This window comes from Prunus avium, chromosome 5 (genome assembly GCF_965620075.1).
Source record: "Prunus avium chromosome 5, drPruAviu1.hap1.1, whole genome shotgun sequence".
NCBI lineage: Eukaryota > Viridiplantae > Streptophyta > Magnoliopsida > Rosales > Rosaceae > Prunus > Prunus avium.
The window spans coordinates 8,221,570-8,227,634 of NC_142288.1; the positions used below are offsets into that span (position 1 = coordinate 8,221,570).

The following is a 6,065-nucleotide window of genomic DNA, read 5'->3' on the forward strand; positions in this document are numbered from 1 at the left end:
CACAAATGCTACATACTTCCTTCGGAGGGCTTCTTGAGTTTAATGCAAGAAGAGCATCTAGCTTTTGTTCCAGTTTTGAAATCTGCACACTAGAAGCATCATTAGAACCACTAATAACACGTTTACCTCTTGTATCCGTATGTTGGGTCTCCATTGCTATCTCCTCAAAGAGTTCGTACGTTTCTTCTGGAGTTTTAGTTTTAAAAGAACCACCTGCAAAATTGGTGACTATATTATGACTAGAAGGGGTTAGTCCTTTATAAAACATACGCATTTGAAGCTTCAATGGAATCCCATGATGAGGACATTGGTTGAGCAGCCCATTGAATCTCTCCCATGCTTCACAAAACGATTCATCATCTTGCTGTGCAAATAATAAGATCTTGTCCCTAAGCATGTCAGTCTTTTGCGTGGAGAAGTATTTTTCCAGGAACTTCTTTTGAATGGCAGCCCATGTAGTGAGTGAACCAGGCTTCAAAGAATTCAACCAATACTTCGCCTTATCCTTTAAAGTGTATGGAAACACTCTCATTCGAAGTTGATCTTCTGTCACACCTGTCAAGGGAAAAGAACTCACAACATTAAAAATATCCTTTATATGAGTTAATGGATCTTCATTAGGTAAACCATAAAAGGAAGGCAACATATTAAGATGAGAAGATTTAAGCTCATAGTTTCGAGCTACAGTGGGCAGCGAAATGCTTGAAGGAGATGCTGGAATTGTTGGGATATCAAGTTCTCCCATGAACTCAATGGCAGCCATCATTTCTTCTTCTTCTTGGTCTGAACTTGCTTCCGAATTTGAAAGTGAAGAACCAGGAAGTTCAGTGTGGAGAGCAAGACTTGTAAATGTAGCAAGAGCTTGCTCTTTTGCAGTTGACAACTCCCTTTCTAGATGATTCTGAATTTCAGAGGTCACTCGACTGGGTTGCAATGATGGTCCTGCGTTCAAAGATCTAGAACGTTGGATTGAAGACCTCACTTGTTCAAGTAATGGCTTTTTAGACATAAACTACCTGAAACAGAAAATTAGATTAATTAGAAACACTAAAAAGAATAGGGTAACCTTGGGCACATAACCAGGGAAGAACTTTCGTTCAGTCCCCGGCAACGGCGCCAAAATTTTGTTGTTAATATTATGTTAACTCGCAATTGTACGGGGCAATTAGTAGTATAGCAAGACAAGTACGAGGTCGTACCCACGAAGACTGAGAAGTTAAAACTAGTTATGTACTTAGATTACCAAATTCAAGAAAGTAGGAGGTTATGTCTAAAACAGAATTTAAAACAAGAGTGGTTGTGATTGTTGAACAAAAGAAGCAAAATGAAATTGCAAACAAAAACAAGTAAACAAATGTAACAAAGAGTGGTTTTAAGAGTTGGAAAACAGATTTTGAGACTAGGGCATTCGAATCACCATAACAATTCAATTCTGGGTTATAAAGATTCAAGTAACAAGTCTAATTCAGATTCAAAGATTGATTCTAGCTAAAGTATGATTAGGCCATGGTGTTTGGTCCTAACCTTGTGTTCCTAATTCCCTAATTTGATCATTTGTTGTCTAACCTAAAATTAAGCATTAGGAACCCATTAAGCATAGAAGAACATTTTAAACAACCAAGTATGTATCTAATCCCTGTTGTCGAATGTCCATACATACTCTTCCTATTCATAGTTCAATTCGAATTAAAGCATGGTGTATACTCTTAATTCAAACCAAGATAGTTAACAAACAAGTTCTAATGGTGATCAATCATTCAAACAAGCATGTTAACTTATAAGCATAATGAATAAGAACATGAATCATGAATCAAACTTGAAACTCCAAACTTATAAACCCAGAATATTCATGTTAGGTTACATCGAAGCCCTAGTTATGGATTTAGCTACTCATAATGGAAAAGAGACTTGAACATAAATGAGAAAACATAATGAATACAATAAGAGTAGAAAAACCCTTTTTCTGAAGTTCTTGTGGTGTCCAAGGCTTCTCCAAGTGCTTCTCCACTTCTAATGCTTCTCCAAGAGCTTCCCCACTTCTAGAAAGATGTATGAAGGATATGGAGGTGATTTGGGATGAGTTTGAGTGAGTGGTGATGGCTAAGGAAGATGAAATTCGTAGGGAAATGGAAGAGAGGTTTGCTGGAGTTGTTTTGGTGATTGTTGGAGTGTTTGGGATTTTGAGAGTGTTTGAGGATGGTTGGAGTGAATTGTGGGGGTTGTGAATCTCAGGATTTGTTGTGTCTTGAATGTGGAATGGATGTGGTATTTATAGGGAGAGGGGAGTGACAAATCTGAATTCAATATGGCTAATGCATACAACACTTGCATTATAAAAGATGAATTGGTTGATGCACTTCACTAATGCATACAACACTTGCATTATAAAATCTGAATTGGTTGATGCACTTCACCAATAGATCCCACCAGCAGCCCTAGCTCATCTTCATGTCACCATGACCAAGCTTCCAACCAGAAATGATAGCTCATACCTAGCTCACCATGACCAAGCATCCAACCAGCACATGCTGAGGTCAGCATAACCAGCAACTTCAAGGGCTTACAACTTGGGCTTCTCTTAATCAAATTAGGACTTTAAGCACTCGAAATTGAAGTTCCGAATGTCTTATTTCCAGCCATATATCATTTGGGCCAATCCAAGGTCGGAGGAGGAAGTTAAGGCCAAAACAAATTGCTAACTCATTTTGCGCGCTGATAAAATCCATCCTGAGCATGGCTCTGTGTTTGCTAGGTAACAGACTCCATATTTATCCAATGGGGCTGAAGTTTGGATATGTTATAGTACACACCCATTGGAACAACTTTCATGAAGAATGCGGCCTCATCCGAGCTGTGTAGGTTGCTGAAACAAAGCTTGCAATATGACCTACGGAACTGGACTGGCAGGGGGCTGTAGCCAAAATGAGTTTGTCTTTTAAGCTCTTCTTCCATTCATCCAAATTAGGCCTTAACATGCTTGAATTGCATGAATTATGCTCTCTTGCTCTATTGGCCTACAAAACACACAAAGGGAGGCAAATAACTTAGAAATCTAAGAAACTAAGCAAAAGAAGTAAGTAAATTGGGCATGTATATGTATGAAATTATGAGCTTAACAGTCATTCGGTTAAGTTTTAGTCAAATCCGATCTTTAGAACTATGGAATACACCAACCACTTCAATTAGGAACGAACTTCCTTTGAACCTGAATTATCCAATTTCTTACACCTATTGATTTCGGATCGAGCCCAAAACTTGGGCAACATCATAATATGGCAGGAGGAGTCATTTGCTTATGTTTGAGCTAAATCCAATCTCTAGAACTACCCAAAACACCAACCACTCCAATTAGGAACGAACTGCCTTTGAACTTGAATTGTCCAATTTCTTACACCTATTGATTTCGGATCGAGCCCAAAACTGGGGCAACAACATAATATGGTAGGAGGAGTCATTTGGTTAAGTTTGAGTGAAATCCGATCTCTAGACCTACCCAAAACACAAACCACTCCAATTAGGAACGAACTGCCTTTGAACTTGAATTGTCCAATTTCTTACACCTAATGATTTCGGATCGAGCCCAAAACTTGGGCACCATCATAATATGGTGGGAGGAGTCATTTGGTTAGTTTTGAGTGAAATCCGATCTCTAGAACTATGGAATACACTAACCACTCCGATTAGGAATAAACTGCCATTGAACATAAATTGTCCAATTTCTTACACGTATTGATTTCGGATCGAGCCCAAAACTTGGGCAACATCATAATATGGTGGGAGGAGCCATTTGGTTAAGTTTGAGTGAAATCCGATCTCTAGAACTACCCAAAACAGCAACCGCTCCAATTAGGAACGAACTGCCTTTGAACTTGAATTGTCCAATTTCTTACATCTATTGATTTCGGATCGAGCCCAAAACTTGGGCAACATCATAATATGGTAGGAGGAGTCATTTGGTTAAGTTTGAGTGAAATCCGATCCCTAGAACCACCCAAAACACCAACCACACCAATTAGGAACGAACTGCCTTTGAACTTGAATTGTGCAATTTCTTACACCTATTCATCTCAGATCGAGCCCAAAACTTGGGCAACATCATAATATGGTGGGAGGAGTCATTTGGTTTGTTTTGAGTGAAATCCGATCTCTTGAACTATGGAATACCCCAACCACTCCTATTAGGAACGAACTGCCTTTGAACATAAATTGTCCAATTTCTTACACCTATTGATTTCGTATCGAGCCCAAAACTTGGGCAACAACATAATATGGTGGGAGGAGTCATTTGGTTAATTTTGAGTGAAATCTGATCCCTAGAACTACCTAATACACCAACCACCCTAATTAGGAACGAACTGCCTTTGAACTTGAATTGTCCAATTTCTTGCACCTATTGATTTCGGATCGAGCCCAAAACTTGGGCAACATCATAATATGGTGGGAGGAGTCATTTGGTTTAGTTTGAGTGAAATCCGATCTCTAGGACTGCCCAAAACACCAACCACTCCCATTACGGATGAACTGCCTTTGAATTTGAATTGTCCAATTTCCTACACCTATTGATTTCGGATCAAGCGCAAAACTTGGCCAACATCATAATATGGTGTGAGGAGTCATTTGGTTAAGTTTGAGTGAAATCCGATCTCCAGAACTACCCAATACACCAACCACCCCAATTAGAATAGAACTGCCTTTGAACTTGAATTGTCCGATTTCATACACCTATTGATTTCGGATCGAGCCCAAAACTTGGGCAACATCATAATATGGTGGGAGTAGTCATTTGGTTATGTTTGAGTGAAATCCGATCTCTAGAACTACCCAAAACACCAACCACTCCAATTAGGAACGAACTGCCTTTGAAATTGAATTGTCCAATTTCTTCCACCTATTGATTTCGGATCGAGCCCAAAACTTGGCCAACCTCATAATATGGTGGGAGGAGTCATTTGGTTAGTTTGGAGTGAAATCCGATCTCTAGAACTATGGAATACACCAACCACGACGATTAGGAACGAACTGCCATTGTACATAAATTGTCCAATTTCTTACACCTATTGATTTCGGATCGAGTCCAAAACTTGGGTAACATCATAATATGGTGGGAGGAGTCATTTGGTTAAGTTTGAGTGAAATCCAATCTCCAGAACTACCCAAGACACCAACCACTCCAATTCGGAACGAACTACCTTTGAACTTGAATTGTCCAATTTCTTACACTTATTGATTTCGGATTAAACCCAAAACTTGGGCAACATAATAATATGGTGGGAGGAGTCATTTGGTTAGTTTTGAGTGAAATCCGATCTCGAGAACTACCCAAAACACCAACCACTCCAACTAGGAACAAACTGCCATTGAACTTGAATTGTCCAATTTCTTACACCTTTGATTTCGGATCGAGCCCAAAACATGGGCAACATCATAATACGGTGGGAGGAGTCATTTGGTTATGTTTGAGTGAAATCCGATCTCTAGAACTACCGAACACACCAACCAACCAAATTAGGAAAGAACTGCCTTTGAACATGAATTGTCCAATTTCTTACAGCTATTAATTTCGGATCGAGCCCAAAACTTGGGCAACATCATAATACGGTGGGAGGAGTGATTTTGTTAAGTTTCAGTGAAATCCGATCTCTAGAACTACCCAATACACCAACCACCCAAATTAGGAAAGAACTGCCTTTGAACATAAATTGTCCAATTTCTTACACCCATTGATTTCGGATCGAGCCCAAAACTTGGGCAACATCTTAATATGGTGGGAGGAGTCATTTGGTTTAGTTTGAGTGAAATCCGATCTCTAGGACTGCCCAGAACACCAACCACTCCAATTACGAACGAACTGCCTTTGAATTTGAATTGTCCAATTTCCTACACCTATTGATTTCGGATCGACCCCAAAACTTGGGCAACATCATAATACGGTGGGAGGAGTCATTTGGTTATGTTTGAGTGAAATGCGATCTCTTGAACTACCCAATACACCAACCACTCCAATTAGGAACAAACTGCCACTGAACTTGAATTGTCCAATTTCTTACACTTATTGATTTCGGATT

The 6,065-nt window shown here is 39.4% G+C and overlaps 1 non-coding gene across 1 annotated transcript; it reads left to right on the forward strand.

The window, feature by feature from the left end:
• The first annotated feature begins 290 nt into the window (after positions 1 to 290).
• LOC148294244 (small nucleolar RNA R71) lies at positions 291 to 397 on the forward strand. Its single transcript, XR_015836201.1, has one exon. It is a non-coding gene; the product is annotated as a small nucleolar RNA R71 (small nucleolar RNA).
• Positions 398 to 6,065: the final 5,668 nt, after the last annotated feature.